At 38.2% G+C, this 20,161-nt stretch overlaps 1 protein-coding gene and 1 long non-coding RNA gene across 3 annotated transcripts in view; one reads left to right on the top strand and one right to left on the bottom strand.

The window, feature by feature from the left end:
- The window catches only part of LOC108055901 (hornerin), an 86,344-nt gene that overhangs the window by 28,539 nt on the left and 37,644 nt on the right, over nt 1-20,161 (top strand). The window contains exon 3 of the mRNA XM_017139458.3: nt 18,287-18,373. The gene's annotated coding sequence lies outside the window, so the exon portion shown is untranslated. The remainder of the gene's footprint in view (nt 1-18,286; nt 18,374-20,161) is intronic.
- LOC138913778 (uncharacterized) overlaps nt 11,092-20,161 on the bottom strand; it is a 43,343-nt gene continuing 34,273 nt past the window's right edge. Inside the window, exons 3-4 of one of the 2 annotated variants that reach the window (XR_011419619.1) lie at nt 12,054-12,093; nt 11,092-11,356 (exon numbers count right to left, since the gene is read on the bottom strand). This is a non-coding gene — a long non-coding RNA (uncharacterized lncRNA). The remainder of the gene's footprint in view (nt 11,357-12,053; nt 12,094-20,161) is intronic. The other variant, XR_011419620.1, reaches the window with a different exon arrangement.

The following is a 20,161-nucleotide window of genomic DNA, read 5'->3' as shown; positions in this document are numbered from 1 at the left end:
AAGGGCTAAGGAAAACTCAGATTTTCAAGACAATGCCTAGTACTACTACTACAAGAAAAAGGGGCAGTGGGTGGTGGGTGGCGCTGGGCGTTCAAGGCTATTGTTTCACACAGCCAACAAAACTTTGCGTGCAGAAATTAATTGCGTGACCAACAAAACAAAACAAAGTGTAGGGAAAAAATCAAAGCAGCAAACAATAAGTGAAAGCAATTGAAAAAGAATTCTTTTATTTCACTTCTTTAAATGGCCAATGGAAATGGCAAAAGAAATATTCAAAATGTAGGTAAGGAGGTAAAAATATTAAATAATATTTCATTCATTAAAACCCAATCAACTTTTACAGGAATTTGCTTTAATTAAGATGCATTTTATATATATAAAATACCAAAGAACATCAAAGCTTCAGCTTATTAAGGTTTTTACATTGTACATTTCCAAATTGAATTTACCCCAATTAATCTGCTTTTTAACAATAGAAGAATTTTCTACTCAAGCCACAAAAAAAAAGAAATCAAGGTGAAAGGCTTAGCACTTCAAATAGTTTAACATTTGACAGAAGCAAACAATTAAATATTGAGAAAAGCAAAAATATGCATAATTCCTTCCGCTTATTTATGCATTTAATAATTCAGCCTGATGATTTAATCCGCTCAGACAGTTTAAATTCTGAAGAAGGATGTGAAAAGGTTGAAGTTTGCCTATTTGCAAAATTATTTATGGCATAAACAAATGCCAGAACCAGAAAGGAGAGAGATAACATTGACAAAGCATTTTGCAGAAACACCTTGAATGTGCACTTTTCCCCCATTCAGCCCCCTGAAATATTTCACGCTCAATTAAATTTTTCCAGATTTTACCCGGCTTTTTTTCCCACTTTTTTTATATTTATTTATAGGTATATATAGGTATTTTTTTGCCTCTCCATTTTTGTTCTCTGACGGAGTTTGGATAAAATATTTGCGGCCGAACTGAACACTGACCCCAATCCCTGACCTGACCTGCGCCGGATTCGGATTCTGATTCTGATTCGGATTGTGACTCTGATTCTGATGCTGATGCTGATTCCGATTCCAGGCACCCCAACTTTGCTCGGATTTTCCCCGGCTTTTCCCGGCCTCTGCCGCTGCCTCCACCTCCACCACACGCTTTGTGCTGCTGATGGTCCCAGTTGGGGAATTTAATTCACATTGATTGCATTTCGAGCGCCGCATTGCGTTGCATTTTAAATAATGCCAGCGGCTTCTGATTTTTTCACTCAGCCGCCGCGGGACGCACAATCGGTGCAACGGGACGGGAGGTCGGTCGGTCATCACTTTAATTAAACAAATGCCACGCGAAGGCGTCAATTTTTTTGCAATTTTAAGATGGCACTGGCAGGGCCAAACAAAAAATACTGCAAAAAATGTACAAAAATCATGAGGAAGCGCCTGAAAGAGATGAAACATAAACAGAGAATTGGGGGAGATTGATGGAAATGGGCTGGTTCTGGGGGCAATTATGAACTGCTGTCGGTTTCAGTCTATATAAACAAGGCATACAGATAGATCGGCGGCAGCTGTTATCGTTTAACACACACCAGGTGGCGCTAATAAACATCATAAGCTCTTAAAGTCAGAGAAAAAATTTTGGAATCTGCAAGAAGTAAAGAAAAATCAAGTGCAAAAAATGTTTATTCAAATGCAAATGCAAAATGCTGCAAATTCTTCACCCTATTAATGATTATAAATGCCAAAAAATATATATATGAATTTAAAGCTTAAAAAAATATACATTATGCAATACATAATTAATTAATAGCATTATAAATTTGTGTGTACGAACCAATATATATAAAAAAGAAATAAGCTTAAGTGCACTCTAAAAATGTTTTAAAGTTATCCGTATATTATTTGCTGGTATACAAAACATCGTATTCATTAAATTAAAATTTTTTCTGCTTTGCTCTTCGTTTTTATTTTATTATTTAATTTCCACTGCCACCACTTTAGGAACATTTTCCGAAATCATAAGTTAATAGACATTTAATCTGGTCATATAATTATGTGGCAAAGTTGCAAAAACTATGCAAAAGTGTGAAAAAAACAGAGAAGCGAGGGAGAAACTTTCAGTTCCGAATGGGGTTTTCCGGGGGTAAATTCAGACGTTCCGTTCTCTTCGCTTCGTTTTTAATTATGGACATAATTATTTAATGAATATGTGTGAATACATTATGTCTGCCAGCGGGTTCGTATGTGGGTGTAATTATATGTCCAGACTGCCATTGTAATCGGGGTGGGCGGTGGACCCCACCCTCTTTTTCTGTAAGGCAAAATCAATTAAATTTTGGCTGCATACGAATAAAAAAAATCTTCTTAAAATTCAGGCAGCATTTTTATACCAGAAATTCCTTTATTCACTTTTTTCTTCTTCTTTTTTTCGTGATCCCCTGAATTTTTCGAGCCTCGTTTTGTATAATTTTAATCAGCGGCAACAACAATGTAGCTTGGGCACGCTGAGAAATAACAATAAATAAGCATATAATAATTGAAAATACAATTAGCATAATTGCTGGCAAAGGCAACGCGGTAAAGGCAAAAAAAGTATAATTAACATAATTAGTGTTTACACATATTTAGCCAGCATTATGAAGCGGGCGTATTTATTTTTTTTAATTTTTATTTTGCCCCCAGTCTTGTTTGTTTTTTTTTTTATCGCATCGCGGAAGCAGCTTCTTCTTCGGAAACGGCGCAAAAATAATCTGGGCAAAAAGCAAATGCGATCAAGAAAAATCACGAAATAGCGTATTTATACATATAATATATTTTTTTGACTTGTCAATGCCAATTGTTTATCTGGGCTTATAAATAAAAACATAAAGTGCAATATCTGTTTTAAAATAAATACCACAAACTGTTTGCCATAAATTGTGTGTGTGTATGTGTAGCAGCGTGGCAAAAAGAAAAAAAAATAATAAAGAGTTCAAACAAAAATTTTGTTTGCTCGTAAATTTTCCGGTTGTTTTTTTTTCCTTTGGTTATGGGGGAAAATGCTTATCAAACTATTTCCGCCAAATGAAATCAAACATATGTATATATATTTTTAGCGGCAGTTGAACCTGCTGCCACTAGTCCATTTCCATGAAGATTAAACTTATTAAAAGGTTTTTGCGTGCGCTGTTTTATAAATATTTTAATCCAATTTTGTGCCAGTAAAATTCGAATTGAACATGGCAAGGGATTAGCTTTTCAATAAATTGTAACACAGCGGTAAATAAAATATTTAAAACAGCCACTAAAAAAGAGTGACGCTACGATTGATTTCATTCTAAAGGCTACTTATGGTAATGATCTTTATTTCGAACCCATTAAGTCAAAACATTTGTATGTATTTTTTTGCGGCCTCTCATTTTGGTTAATATGTTTTATTTCGACATTCCCGCGAGGCAATCTGCTCTTTTTTAATGGCGAAAATTCCGGGGACGTTTTGGGGAATTCCTGTGACCAAAATTGGATGCACTTTGCTGCGCTTTAAGCACAAAACTAGAGAAAAAGAATATGCGAAAAAATCAAGCCAGTCTTTTCGGACACTGTCTGCGTACGTGAGGCATGAAACGAGAGATGGAATGAAACAAAATGAAATGAAATCAGGCAAATAAAATAAATAAATAAAGGAAAGGCGCAGGCAGAGGCACAGGAGTGCAAAGCAAGAAACTTTTGAATAACAAATGAAGGCTGCTACTGCGGCACAGACAAAACCTGAGCGGACTTTTTAAGCAGATTCCCTGGCATCAAAGACGAGTGGCAAGAGCTGGAAGAGATGGCTGCCATAAGAAAGGCATCCCGAGGAAGAAGAGTGCTGCTGCTGCCTGTTTTTTTCCCTCGACTTTTGCTGCATCAGCATCGCCACAGAAGCCGCAGCCAAAAGTCAGAAAGTTAAGCGTCCCCGTCTCTATTTCCCCCAACACTCCACCACCCTTTTCTTCGGGCTTTTTTCCACGTCAGAGCTGTCAGCTGGCTACCTCGGAAAACCGCTAGCTCAGTCAATAAAAATTGGGAAAGGAACATAAAGAAAAACAAAACAAAATAATAATAATAAAAAATACAAATATTATATAATATTCATATTTATATTTTATTGTCAAGGTATCATTATAAATTTTAAAAAAAATTTTACGAAAGAAATTTTAATTCAAGGATTAGATTTAGTTAAAAAAAATACAATTTTTAATATAAATTTTACATTATTTATTGAAAAAACTATTTTTATGTTTGCTTTCATACAAAAATCTAAGCTCACTAATAACTTAGCACCACATTTTTTTTTAAAATTATTTCTGTCTAGCGAATAGTAAGTCTAAAAGCTAGAAGATAGCCAAGTGGCCAGTTCTTCATCTCCAACGCGGCGTATACGTAATCTGCGGCTGTCTGATCACTCACACGACCTGTCGCCCCGCTCTCTACTCTCCACTCCCCGGTCTCCACTTGCCGACCGGCTCATCCGTTTGTTTGTTTGCTTGTTGGTTTTGTTTGGTGGCATGCCTCGACTGCTGCCTTTAGCCTGATACGCCACTGAGTAGCAGATTAGTAGCGCTTATGCTTGCACCTACTACGTGGCAGCTCCAACGCACATGGGCATGGTAGACCAGGGGGGCTAAGAGGGGGTGTGCACTCACAAGCTCGCAAGCAGAGAAAAGGGGGTTAGCCCGACGGAAGGATGGCCGCCATGGGTAACTACTCACGCATGGAGGAGGCTAAAAACCAGCGTTACTCGTTTCCCGGGATGCTTTCTGCTTTCATTTGCCCCCCCTGGAAACCCCCTTTCCCGAGGGGCGAGGGGGGCATGTCCATCAACTTTGTCAGGGATTTTAGTTTAGTCTGCTAACCATATCTACATATCGAGGGAGCCGACTAGATATAGATATGATTAGGATCATATGTTATATCAGATAATTTCATATCATTTAATAAACCCATAACACTTTCCGGGTAATCTTGAAAAAAATAAAATTATTATCAATTTTTATCATTACATCATGCTTTTTTGAGAAAAATTCTCAAAAAATAAAAATGTTCAGGTTTAAATGCCAATCGATTGGAAATAACGAGCTCAGAAAGGTATGACATTTCATATTTGGATAAATATTTCCATTGTTATTGGTGTCTGGGTTTTGGGTAAAAAATTAAATTTTTTTATATTGGTTTTTTTGCTGTAACTTGGCCAAAAATGGTCCTACACCAAAAATACATACTGTTCTGAACAGATAACAAAATAATAAATAAATCCATAACACTTTCCGGGTGATCTTGAAAAAATAAAATTTTCGCAAATTTTCAATTTTTTTATAAGGGGGTACATCATCATTTTTTACAAAAAATGGCAAAAAAATAAAATGTCCAGGTTTAAATGCCAATCGATTGGAAATTTAATAACGAGTTCAGAAAGGTATGACAATCCATATGTAGATCAATATTTCCATTGTTACGGTCAAAAAACCAAATTTTTTTGTGAAAAATTGGTATCTGGGTTTTTGGTAAAAAAAGAATTTCTTATCATTTCATATCATTCCAAATCATTTCATATCCTCTTATTTGATAATAATGTATCATATCATTTTAGGATCACTTGGTAATTTTCTTAAGAAGCAGTTTTTAATTATTTAATTTGTAATCATTATTCAGAGGCTCTATTTCTTGAATAACTGATCAATTTGAATCGACTGACAGAGTATTCCCAAAACTCGTTGGCCTGTCTTTATTGGTTTTGCTCTCTAAGCCTTTGGGCTTGGGTTTTGTTTTCGGTTTCGGCTTCGATTTTGTGTGCTTTTTTTTTCTTTTCTGTTTTTGTGCGCCGTCTGTTATCCTGGTCGCGTCTTGGGCCGCTGTCATCTGATCTGTGGCGTGGCTAAGTGGCCTCTCTGCAAGGCTCGAACCTGGAAGCTGGATCCCCCGAAACCTCAATTCCCATCCCTCCCCACCGCCTTTGAATCGGGGTCCGTCCATCCATCCATCCAGCAATCCACCCGCCATCATGACATGACTCGCTTTTGGCTTTCCTGGTCGTCTTCTCAGCTCAGTTCGGTTCAGCTCGGTTCGGCTTCTCCACTTCATGGTTGTCTGTGGCGTATGCGTTTGGAATTTTTGATTTTGCCACATTGCAGTCGGCAGTCTACAGTCTACAGTCAATATGCAGGATGGTCCCTGCTGCACTCCATACTCAATACCCATACACCATATACCATATACCATTCCCATCACCATCCCCATACCCACCCGTAGTACTACTGTTGGTCCGCTTCTCTCTCTGCCGTTTTGTTTGTTTTTGTGTCCGCTTTTTCCTGCTTTATTTTTGCTCTTCGCCAAGCAGATTGAATTTTGATTTGGCGGGTAATTGAACTTTTACTACAGCAGCCAACTGTCCCGATTCCCGATGCCCGATTCCCCAATCCCCCATCCCCAATCCCCGTACCCCCTACCCTTTCCACCATTTCAACTGGCCATGCCTTCTGCCTTCTGCTGCCTTCTTCTTGGCCATGATTAATGGCCGGCAATGCGCAACGCACGATCTACGTTTTTGGCCTCATCATAAATTATTAAACAAGTCCACTTGACACATGCACATGGAGCTGGGAGCTGTGAGCTGGGAGTCGAGAGATGGGACGATGGTAGATGGAACCTGGGGGGGATTGAAAGAAACTCCACAATATAAATGACCAGAACAAGATGGCAGGCACCCCTTCGGCGCCCCCTCTTAACAAAACTGTACAAAATGCTCTCAGGCTCAGGCTCAGACTCTCCTTCCTTCCTTTCTTTCTTCCATTTCCAGAGGCTCATTCTCGAAGAGATCCACACAACATTTTTGGCATTCCCCAGACACCGAAAACGGTAAAAACGAGACATGTCCGAGAGCCGAGATGACAAAGACAAAGTCGCATCCACCATCGAGCATTCGACTGCCCGCCCCTCGCCATCTGTGGACAATGTTTAAATGATGATATACTTACTTATAAAGTGATCAGTGGATCGTCTCGTATAAATTGGCAAACGCTAAAGAAATAACTAGGATGGAGATGGGGAGATTGAATGTGTATCGATTGATCGAAGCGGTGCTTACCCTTTGCAATGAAATGGAAATTCCGGAATGCAAGGCTGGTTTTTCAAGAGCATTTATAAATATTTATGTCCCATTATCTTTAATTGTACAAATTTAATTGTGTTTCTTGGACGGCCATTTATTTGGATATATTTCTTGGCCACCAAACTCAACATGACTTGGACTGGTGGTCGTGTCTTTCCACTCAATTTAAGTACAAATTATGTAGCACAAGGGAGTTGCCATTTTTTGGCATTCGTTTCGCATTTAGATATATTTATTGTCAAGCGCAGACTTTAATAGGGCATTGCCAGTAAATGTAATTGCTGAAAAAAATAACATATGCTATTAGTGAGGGTCTTAGCTATAACCTTTGAGAAGCGCATAGAGAGGCGCATTATTAAACCTTGCACAATTTTAGCCTTTATTTACTTACTTGACCAGCTTTAAGGGTATGTTAAAGCCGATGCTGATGTTGTTAATGATGGCATCTCCAGCCTTGATGGTCCCTCCGACTTTTCCAAGGTGGAAGCATTTATGTAGCTACAACACTCAGATAAGAAACGAAACGAAACGCGACGGATACCGGCGAAAGGTGCTAAAGTTGATAGCCAACCCAGGCGAAGGAAGGGCTGCGATATATAGTGATAGGGATAGCAGAGATCCCGAGTGCGGAATGCGGGCTGCGGGGAAAGAAAAGAAGAAGGAGCCGGCTCAGACAGCGGAACAGGCTACAAAACGCAACCGAAGCGTTTCAGGCCAGAGTAGTTCCCTCTGTTTTGTTTACCCTCCGACGATGGGAACTGCACGACATCCGATGACGATGCAACCGCGATAAGGAGAACAACCCAGAAAGGGACTGAGAAGTGGTCCGATGATTTCAGCAATAATAATGACAACAGCGACAACATTTCATAATAATCAGCGCGCTGGGGAACGCATTAAAATGCCCCAGAGATGATGGAATTGATGATGACTGGACTTCTGCAGGAGCCACGAGAACCAGTTTCCAATGGGTTGGGTCGTCGCCTTGAAGGTTAAGAGTTAAATGAAGGCAGAATATATATTCATCATTAATTCCCTAGAATTTCTGCATCTACTTTTAAAGAAAAATACTCTTTGAATTTTCAATTAAAAGCTTTAATTATGTGCTCTACAAATAAATTTAAATCCTTTGAATGTCCTTTAAATTGGTTATGCTGTTATTGCAATTAAAACATTTTTCCTTTCATAATTATTATGAATATTTATATATGGCTTTAGCCGGCGAAAGCGTTTTCCTTTTCATAAATTGATTTCGTCAAATTTAATTTTAAATAAGTCGGTATATGTTGATGTTGATTAACCTTCGTGCTGTGTTTTTCCGTGTGCTCCGTGCTCACGTTAATTATTTTAAAAGACAGTTGAAAAGCATTTAATTAGCTCAACACTCAATAGTTCAATATTTATAAATCCTTCAACATAATCACTTTACCGTAGCTTAATTTCCCCACGGACAGCTTTTACTTTTACTTCTGCACAATTCATAAAAGTTGAAAACAAAGCGGAAAACTAATTTCCAGCAAGAAAAACTTGGAAAAAGCCAGCGGAGAAAAGCAACAGACAACCGATTTCGATTCCCATTCCGATTCGGAATCCGATTCCCTAACAAATCTCCTTGGCGAGCAACTCATTATTAATTCATTGTTTACTGGGTGCCGGTTGCATTTAAGCGATAATTGAACGCTCTTCGCCGGCAAAGAAATTATCAACTCTGATTGCGCGATGCGAGATGGTTATTTTCCGTTTTTCCATTTCTTTTCTGTCTTTTCTCTCGTTTTTTTTTTTTGTATTTTTCCTGCGGCTAAGAAGCTACCTGGTAGCCACCTGTCTGTTGGCTCGTTCACTTTGCCACACATATTGTCATGTGGAATGCCAATTTAAATTGTATACCCAAAGGACATTGCACATTGCACATGTCTCCACATTTTCGTCGTTGGTTGCTTGTTGCCCAGAGATGAGGCAGGTACCTTAAAAGGTATATTATATTTACCAGAGAAGATACTTGAAAATGTAATACAAATATTAAATCTTTACTATTTAAAGTAAAATATAAGAACAGAAGTGAAATAGCTTAGCTAAAATTAGCGAGAAGCGCGGAGAGGGGCGCTTTTCCTGTCCTGAACCTTTATTCAGTAACTGAATAAGCTAGAGGGCAGAACTTTAAATAGATCATTGAAATAACATGTTACATCATTATATTATCGTATTATCATTATATTTTTGTACCTTTATACCACGTACCTTTCTAGGAATACCCTCTATATAGCTACCATCTCTGTTTATTGGTTGTTGTTTGCTGAATTGCTGTGTTTTTGTTGTCCTGCCAAGAGATTTGCCATAGTCACCGTCTTTTTAGTTGTTATTTCCTTGGTTCGTTAGTTGTCTAGGTCTTGACAGGACAACCTTACCACCTACCTGTCCTTGTCCCCCTCCCACCTTCGTCTGTCATTTGCTGTCGTCGTCATTTACCTGGTCGTCGCCTTCCGCCTTCCCCCTTTTTTCTCTCTTTTTTTTTTACCTCACCTCTGCCGTGTCCTGCAGGAATTTATGGGAAAATAACTTGGTGGAAATTTATGAAAACTACGACGCCATAATAACAATAATCAGACTAAGTAGTGACCGCTGCCAGACATAAACTCTGACCAGATAAACTCGTAGTCGTTGCTCCCCCTGTTTCTATATAAAAATGCTAATGTCTGGGCGACATTTTTAATGTGAGTAAGGAGCTGCTGCTGCCACGCCCCCTTTGGCCCCCTTGGTCACAGCTTAATTAGCAAAAATGTCTCGCGAACTTCAGAGACTTCAGAGACGACGACGACGAAGACGACGACACATTAAGATAAGAGGTTCGCCTTAAGCTGATTGCCTGGTTTAGTGTTATCTGGACTATTTATAGGGCCACTGGCGGCAGTCAGACTGCCAAATGGTTCGGTTCCCCTCCCTCCATATATATTTTTAGCAGCCCCTTTTTGATGAACCGAGCCAAGAACACAGAGATTCATCTTTGGCTATCGTTTTTCTAGATTTGTATGCCCTTAGCAAAAAGTTGGCCTGAAGGTGTTCTCAAAATTTAATGGCATTTTAGATAATTTGTTAACTTACTTTTAAAGATATATTAAAGGGAACATATAAATTTGACATTGGCATTTTATTGATATGAATTAAGGTAGAAATGACTGTGGTTATGGTTTTTTCATTTTCTAACTTTTTAAATATTTTCCCTAAAAGCTTATTTTAAAACTATACAGCTTTTTTGTTCGAGACAACTTTAAACTATCTGCTTTGCTATTTTGTGCATTATTTTTCGGCTTAGCCGGTGAGTTGGCTCACCTGTGCACCGCAGGTGCGTTCACCCCCTTTTCGGAATTCCCCCAGGTGACCACGCTCCAGTGACTTCCCTAAGCCTTTTTCTGTTTTTTCCTCGTCTCGTGTGTGTAATGACCAAAATGCGAGGGGAGAAGAGGGGAGGCGGCCCAACATGAACTGACAAATTCTGTTTACACCCTCGAAAAATATGCAAAAATGGCGACAGGTCGCTGGCCTCTTGCATAGTTTTTCCTTTGCTCCTATTTCCAACTGCATTTAAGCGCAAATTTTCACTCGTTCTTGACATTCATTTTGCCAAAAAGTGTGTGTGTGATTTTTTTTTTGTTTTTTTGAGGAAGTAAGGAAAACTGGAAGTTGGGGCTTGGGAGCTTCGGTGCTACGGAGAAGCCGACAGAGTGACTGGCACTTGACATGCAGGCAAACGTGTTGACTTTGTCTAGGGAATTGGTAAACTGGAGGGCCAGAAGGTGGCGAATATTTTCCACATACGGAGAAATATTTTTAATTTAAAAAGGCAATTTTTAAAATAATAACAAGACATTTGAAAGAATTTACTAAAAAAGCTAAAATATTTTTATTTTTGTTGAAATTTTCAAGATACCCAAACTCATCTGTAAACATTCCTTCCTCTTTTATTATAATTTTTTCCCAGTGTATGCATTTGTATGTGTCGCAACTTTTTTAATGAGCGCGCACAGGCAAATGAAGTAGCAGTGGCGGCCACCGCAACGCGAAAAGGGGGGCAAAAGGGGTTTGTTCCGCGGCGGGTCTCTTCCGAATGGAGGGGGGTTTCCTTTCCAGTGGTGAGAGGGCCAACAACCGCCAACGTGTCATGGCCACCATAAAAGTTTTGTGACACTTTTTTCGCCTTGCCTGAATCGTCGTCTTCTTCTGGTCTTCCCTTCGCGAAAGTCAAAATCTGTGAAAGAAGTCGGCGAAAAAAGGAATTTTAATAGAAAGAAAAGAATATATGGAAAAAAAAAGAAATGTACAAAAAAATTAAAAGGGGAAAAGTGCAACTTTTTTGCAGAGCGTAAGCAAAAACAAAAGTTTCCCGCAAGTGTGGATGCACTAAAAGAAAAAATATGTTGTGAAATTTGGGATGTAAAATACTTAAATAATTTATGTATTCTTCCTTAGTATTTAAATATTTTTAATACAATAATTAAAATGAAATAACTTAACATTATAACACAAATATTTTTATAGTGCTTCATCTTGGGTGCATTTTCATTTAAAATTATATTGCAGATTTAGGAAATTGTACAATTTTTTCTTACATGTGGGCGTGTGTGTGGCATGCCACTTGATGTGGCTTCTATTTGCCATTTGAATCCCCCAAAACCCCACAATCTCCTCCAGCACTTTTCTCTCTATATTTGCCCGTCGTCAACATACGCGCAAAATGACAAATTAATGCGCCGCTTGCCTCCTTGGCCCCTTCCGCCCCCAGCCACGCCCCCCTTGCCACACCGCCCTCATCTGTCTGGTGTCGCCACTTGGGTGGGCGTTGCGTAAGCGCAAAAATTGTTTACGACATCCCCACTCTCTGCTCTCCATATATAACTATAAATACTTTATAAGATCTTGCGGCTGCTTTTAGGAGATTCGCTTACGTGATGCCTGTGCTGCGCTGCGGTGGCGCCCTCTGGCGGCCTGAAATCAAACGAAAAGTAATGGCATTATATTTCCAACTAATTTGTAATGTTTTAACATGAGCTATATTTGGATTGTGGAATAAAAGAAAATGGCATTGTTAAGTAGAAACATGTGTAGCAATATATTGTCGTCTTAACGATTTTGTGGGTTTCTTAATGTTTTTTAATGTAAAGGTGTAACAAATTAAGATTACTAAATATACTATAAATATATAATAAAATAATACTGGAAATACTAGATATACAAAAAATATATAATAAAGGTTTTAAGGTCACCGAAAGCACTTATTTCACTTAAAACCTTTAGAGATCTATTAATTTCTTTCTATTTTAACAAATTTCAAGTGTGTTTTTAATATTATGTTTTTGATATATGATCTCCATACTCTGAAAACTCCTATTAATATCCCTCTTCCGTTTCTCCATCAAGTCGAAGTAATTACATCACTTATCCAATCTTTACTCAAGTGCAGCTTCTTCAGTTTAATTCCACTTTCCATCTGGAGACACTGGAGTCGTAAATCTAGCCCTGATTATGGCACATGATCCCCAAAAGTTTTGGAAGAAATGCTACTTAGGCCCCTTCGCCATATAAACATATGTACATAAATCCCATCTCTTTTGTAAGCTTATCTTTGGGGGCCCCAAAGTGCCACTTACGGGCATTTCAACACCCTCGGCGAAATCAATTTGTTTGGATTCCGAAAAACTAAAAGCAAAGCTCAAGTGATGACTGTCAGTGCCCCTTTGCCCTTGCCCGCTGTCTGCCCATATATCATAATGATGAGGATCGCTCGGAATCGTTCTTTCGGCTTTTTCGGCTACTTTTTATTCAAGTGAAAAATCTGTACGGCACACATTCCTCTTTGTTTGGGGGTGTCTGGGCTCTGGGCCCTGGGGTTTCTCTTCTCCACATTTTTTACCCTGCTTGGTGCCTCATCTTCTCTAATTGATTAAGCGTGAAATAATTTCTTTTGATTGACTTCAATTGAAATGAATTATTCTTTAATTGGAGGCGCGCAGTCGGTGACCAAAAAGAAAACAAGAATAATAAACCAAATCGAAGTGAAGTGAAGGAAAAACTTCTAAGCACACTGCGTCGGCGCAACATTAACCCATGCTGGGAGAAAATCAAAAAAAAAAAAAGAAACCCCTGTCATCGATGTGAATTGTGTCTATGCGGCAATAACATTCAACAAACAACAACAAATAACTTTGATTTTGATTTGCTTTCCTGGAAATATAAATGCAAAATTTGCAGAAAAACAAAAAGGAAAAATAAAATGGGAATGGAATAGTTTGGTGTTTTTGGGCTTATCTAATAAACTTGCGTGATATCCAGTAAATATTTTTAGGTGATATTCAAAATATTAAAATAATAAAAAATCTCAAAAAATAAATATTGGAATTTAAATATATATTTTTTAAGCGGATATTAATTGCAAGGCAATGTGAAACTTTTTCTCTTAGTTTCCCCCAGCTAATACACCCCATGGGCACACCCTGTATTTAGTTTCGGGACATGTTCCTGCCACACCCCCTCCTCCGCCACCTCTTTCCGTCTCGGGGAACCCCCAAAAATCGGTGTCCTGCCTTGCTGACTATGTTGTTGTGCCTGCTGCTCCTCTGTGTTGCCGTTGTCGTTGTCAGGAACAAAAATAATAATAAAATTTGCTGTCGCTGCGAATATAAACAGGCAATTTTTGTGCCGCTCCCCCCGTTGCTCCAAACCCCCCCGCCCCTCCCCCCAAAAACTCCCTCAAAAAAGAAGGGAGAAAAAAACTGCCACAACAGGAAAACGGGAGACGATGGCAGCTGGTTTTAATGTCTGCACAGCCGCCTAATGGCGCTTAACGGTTCACAAAGGGGGCAGCGAAGGGGGCGTGGCGGCGGTCGGAGGAGTTGCCACGAAGTTTGAGCTGCACTGAGAAATATATCCACACAATTGGGCTTTTTTTTATGAAAAAACAAATTTTTTTTGGTATAATTTCAGCAGTTTTATAAACCAAATATTATTTTTAATATTATTTAATTATTTTGTTGGCTATTTTATATATTTTTATAAATACATAGTCGAAATATTTTCCGTGTATTTCCCATTGTCACTTTGGTCGAGAACAAGGCCCAAAGTTTTTTACTCGGCGTGTGTTTCTGTCTGGATTAGTGGCAAAAATTGAAAATCATATGCTCATCGTCATTGTCCCCACATTTTTACCCCCTTAAAACCGCGATCCTTATTGGCATTTTATGTGCCCGTTAAGTGGCAAACGTTTCACACAAAAAATAAAGAAAATAATGTGAAACGGTGCAAAAAAAATAAAGAAAAACGTTCCTTTAATTGAGAGACTCCAGTTCCCAGCGGGTGGGAAAAATTCTTGGAGGGAAAATGACTACAGGGGATTGGGAATAAAAAACTGAGTCCGGTATAAAAATCATTTAATATTATTGTTAAAATATAACTGAATATAGAAATATTTCTTATATAAATACTAAATTTTGTAAAATGCCTATAATCCTCTCAAAAAACCAAAGACCAACTTAGAGTTTATCGTTTCGATTTTGGAGCCTATGAAAAAGTTAAACTCGATTTGACCCAGCCCAAAGCTTATTCCAGAATGGAATTACCTCTTCCTCGGCCCCAAAAAAAAAACTTGCCAAGGCTTTCCTGTTTTCAAAAACATAATTTCCTCGAAACACACACACACATACACAGGCAAACACACAAAGGGAGGAAAAAATGCTTTCTATACAAAATGTGGAAGCCAAAAAGTTGCACAAAATTGCCAAAGTTTTGTTTGCTTATGCATTGCACTGCCCTTGTCAACCGGCACGCCCCCTAAATCCCCAGTCCCCCCTTATTTTGATCCACTAAAAATCCACCCCCTTATCCTCAGGAAAACATGCCCCTAATTGTTGGTCCCCGTTTTGCTTCTATATTTTGTTTTTTCCTTCTCTTTTCACTTTTTTTTATTTTTTGGTCGAAAAGGGGGGAAAATTATGTCAGCAGGACGGGTGTATAAATTATTTATGTGCCAACTGTCCTTCCCCAACAAGCTTCTTCTTCATCTTGCGGCACGCATGGGTTAAGCCCCACACCTCCCTCGCGCCACCTTAACCCGCCTTTTGCCAGTTTATAAATAAAAAGCATTATTACTTGTGGGTGAAAGGCTAAGCCAAAATAGGTTGGGAATTATATTGAATTATGGTGAGGATTATTGTTGAAGTATGACCAATGTTTCCGAATATTATAATAATTAAAAAATATATATATTGAAAAGGGGTTGAAAATTAAAATTACGTAATAGACTTAGTGTTATTTTAATATTTATTTCCCTAGCGCTAAAGTTAACAATTTATCTTAAATATAAAGTACTATACTATATACTATATAGAATCCAGGGTATTTCAAATTTGGTATTTTATTTATGTATTCCTGATTAAATTTCTTGGTGTTTTTTTGGGATTCCTTTTCCGCTTCGCTTTCAGTTGGCCACGTTGAAGTTTTCGTTTGAAATTAGTACGCATTGTCCTTAATTGTTGGGGCGTTTGTTCAGGGGGCTGACATTTTATGGGTTTTTGAGGGGGTTCGCTCGCATACATACGTACCTATATAGGGTTTATATAGGGCTTTCGCTTTGGCCGAGAGCCATTGACTTCCATTCCCTGCTGCGTGTTTATTTATTTGACTTGTGCATGTCGCTTTTGGGTGTTAACTTTAATAATTAACGGCATTAATTGCCGCATATGTCACATGTTTGCTTTGCGTTGCCCCCTCTATATATTCTATATGGTATATGGTATACGGTTTGTGTGTGTGTAACCCCACAAACTTTGCCGCGGGCCTGCATTTGTCTTATATTTGGCTTCGTTTTGTTTTTATAGAGCTTTTTCCCGTCGCTCCTTTGAAATATTTAAACGCTTATGTCATTTCCACATCCCCTTTTCCCTTAACCAGTTTCCATTTTATTCCTTTTCCCCCCTTTTTCAACTGCATAATTCATAAATGGGCTAAATGGAAAATTATGCATTTGTAGGTCTTTAATTGACTGGGTTGACTTTGTAACTAACTTCGAGGGTGTTTTTTGTTTTTTTTTTTTAATGGGAAAAGCGAATTTTAATCGATACGTGAAATGGTATATATTACTTGCAAGCTAATTATGACATTTTCACAACCCTTTTCACCCACTCGATTCCATATTTATCACTCGATTTCTACTGCGACCACCCAATATTTGGTTTACGAATGTCATAATGGAGACTTTTTGGTGAGGCTTAGTTTTCCTTTTATATATTTATTAATAGAGGTTCATTAGAGACGCCAATAAAACCGGTAAGGCCCCGTTGAAAAATGTTTTGTTTATCGTTCGGATGCGAGTTTCGAATCGAAATGTTTTGTCTCCTAATGAGAACTAATGAATGCGTTGGAGTTGGAGTTGTTGGCTATGCTATGGCTCAGCCACCGGTTTTCCTTTATTATTATTATTATTTTATGCGATCCGGCTTGTGGGTTGCACAACAACCCACACAAGATGAGAGATCCAAAGACCCAATCGATACGATTCGATCCAAAAACTGGTCTTCGATCTGCTCTGATTCGATTCGATTTTGGGCAATGACAAATGCATTCGAGATTAAGATCAGAGATCTTATCGAGCCCCCAACTAATGGCCTTAAATGTGATGACAATAAATTGATTTCATGATTATGGGAATTCGATTTGGGAATTTATGGATGGTAATAATGCAATTTGAAGTCATTTAGATGTGGAGATAGTGGCATATCTCGGCTGGAATTAAGATATTAAGAGGTGAAACGCTGGAGATTAAGATATGTGAAGTGGAATTAAGAAGGTTTTTATATTTTTTGCTTTAATTTCTGAAAATAAAATTAATGTAAATTAATATCTGGGAAAAACAAAAGGGTGAACGCATGACTTACACGCCATAAAATTCACATCGGAAATACAAGTATTTATTGCTTTTCAAATAAGCATTTACAACATATCGTACGTTTACGGGAAATTTAATTTTCACACTCTCCCCGCGGAGTTGAGGACATCAAAAAGAAAAACTTCTTGAATGCTGTTCTTGTTTTGCTTTCCATTTTGTGGCTTCTGTAAAGTGTTTTTTTTTTCCACACAGAGCGAGAGTAAACGCTTAAGGCGCTTATGGCAAGGAAAAGTTCAAAAATCTCATTAAATACAACAATATATAAACATGCAGCAACAAGAACAATATACTAAATATTTATGCCCGACTGTAAAAGTTCATTTTTTTCGCTTTCTCGGGTTTGTGGGTGTATGGGTATGTGTATCGCAGCATTTGGCTTTCCATATAAAAATTGTGTAAAATAATAAAAATAATTTCAACGACAATACAGACACAAAGCGTCGCACACACACACACACACGAACACATTGTCGCCCCAGACGCCATTTTGGCTTTGTTGTTGCGTGTAATGGATGCCGTTATGTGCAGAAATGGAAGAATCGGTAATGGGTGGGGGGTGGATTTTCAGGGGGTTTGGGGATCGGAATCGGGTTTGCGATTCCCCTTTTTGCATTACTTCAACTTGAATGCGTTCTGTGCAATGGCCAATGCACATTCTCCCCTCGCGACCGTGGCATAAATATAATTATTTTGTTATAAAAATGCATTCTGCACAAAAAAGAAAGGGAAAAAGGAAAATAGGGGGGAAATTCCTTTATGCGACACTTGTCCTCAAGCATTCCTTCCTTTCCACATTCGCACACGAGAGGGAAAATGTTTATTGCCCCGACATTGCCCTCGGCAAACCGCTTTGCCACTCAAGTGCTTTTTGGTCCTTTCTATGCGCTTCTCATAAATATTAGTTGGCTGCTATCGAACGTTGTATGAAATGGTAATTCCTTAGCCCAGGGACTTGTAGTTCTTTAAACAAATTTTAAAACAAGTTACTATTATTCATTACACAGCTATTAATCACTTTATCTAGTTCATATCCTTTTGAATTGCCACAAATTTCCCAACAGATTGGCTATCAATTCTCCGTTTATTTACGAACTTTTCGAAATCAATATGAACTCAAACCAAAAACGGTTCATAACCGATTTTTAATAGACCCCCAGCTATATAGACACCCCACTATCGATTGCTATGCATAATTACTGGAATTAACCCAATTCTTCTTCTTCTTCTTCGTTCTCATTGCAGTTTTCATAACTCGCACGGTTTAAAGAACCTCAACTCGTTAAAGGAGCCCGCGCAATATTCGCTACAAGTTGGGAGTTTGGTATAAAGGTAAGTCCGTCCAAGATTAGAGACCAGACAACTGTCATTGGCATTTAGATAGAACACCCATCCTCCTGTAAGCTACCTGTCCTTTTCCACCTTACACGGGGAAAAATAGGTAAAGAAATTTGTTGATTGAAATAAACATAATGTTATATTTTACAAAAAAAAAAAATAATAATTTAAACCATTTAAAAATGAACTCTCAAAAGATATTTTATCAAAGAGAATTTAAATCGAAATTTAACTATGAGAAATAAATAGTTCTATAAAAAGCTAGTTTTAAATTTCAAAAAATAAATGTAGGTACTCCTTGAAATATTTATTTCTTTGATATAAAATATAGTACATTTTTGATTAGTTTAAGTGGCATTCAGTGTATTCCATGGCCTGTCCTTTCTTCACGTTTCCAGTCAACTGATTATAATAACACGATTTATCAAATGCACGTAAATTACAATAAATTAAACACGAAATTAATATTAATGACAAAGGCAGGCGTACACATTGGTTGTCGGGGGTGGGTGGTTATGGTGGGTGGTGGGAGGAACTGTAGATAAACGGAGACAGACAGACAGACAAACATACATAAATACATGCAGGCAATACACACTCGTAAACATATCTTGTGTGTGTGTGTGTTTGTGCAGAGACAATTGCCAAATTAAGTGCATGCCTCTGTTCCAGCCACGCCCCATTTCACAGGCAGGCTCCCATTTTGCTGCCTTTTCCCCCGGAATTTCCCTGTAGCCCCTTGTATGTGTATGTGCCTGTGTGCGTTTGTGCCATCTTAAATATGAAAATCGTTCTTTTGATTGCAAATTTGCTTATTTGCATTGCTCGCAAATGCAATGCAACCCGCAGTTAATAAGCTCCGGACATAATAGTCCAAACAGAGAGTACACGAGAAAGCCAACAAATGACCAAGCGATTGATCAGGACAAGCTAACTGAATGAGGCCTGAATGGACGGGGATGAGGAGGTGGAGGAGGAGGAAGGAGGCCCAGGACTTGCAACCTTTCAGGTTTCAGGATTTCGGTTTGCAGGAGAAAATGCTGGGTTGGTGGGATGACCAAATGCTATATGCCTCCTCAGCCGATGGGAGATGGCCAAGTGAATTCCGTGTTAATTCAGTGATTGAGAAAAATAACAGATAAATCCAATGTCGTGATTTGTGACTTGAATATTTTATTTCCAAAAAAGAAAACAACTAGACCAATTCGAAAGCAAGTAAACTAAATACAATAATTTTTATTTTAATATGAAATTTTAAATATTTCTTTATTTTTGGTTCCTAGAGAAAATGCCATATTAACACTATATTAATAAATCCTATTTTCCTTAATAAATTAATTAAAGGTTTAAAACATCACTAAATATTAAATATTGAAATGTTAAATGTCAGTCACTGTATTTACAGTTGACAGTTATGGTTTATGGTTTTAAATGTCAAACTAGGTATATATTCAGAAAGATGACTATCCCTTAATCACTAAATACTTTTAGATATGTAAAAGTGATTTAAAAAATCGAGCTATTTCAGTGGCCCCCGTACATTTCTGTTTTTCATAGAAAAGTTACCTCCGGATTATACAAAGGTGCCTGTGTTTCATTAACAGCTACTAATCGTGGCAATAACTAACACTCACTGGACGAGAGAGTCACCGTTTTCATTATCTGTGATTTGCCTTATAGTCGCCTCGCGCCTGGCAGCTCATCCTTAATTGCGATTGTTGCAAGGACTTGCAAAATTTTGCATATTTGATGAGCCGGGGCTCCCGCTCTGCCGGCATATAT

This window comes from Drosophila takahashii, chromosome X (genome assembly GCF_030179915.1).
Source record: "Drosophila takahashii strain IR98-3 E-12201 chromosome X, DtakHiC1v2, whole genome shotgun sequence".
In the NCBI taxonomy this organism is placed as follows: domain Eukaryota; kingdom Metazoa; phylum Arthropoda; class Insecta; order Diptera; family Drosophilidae; genus Drosophila; species Drosophila takahashii.
The sequence above is the reverse complement of the archived record's forward strand: the minus strand, read 5'-3'. Positions and strand labels throughout refer to the sequence as shown.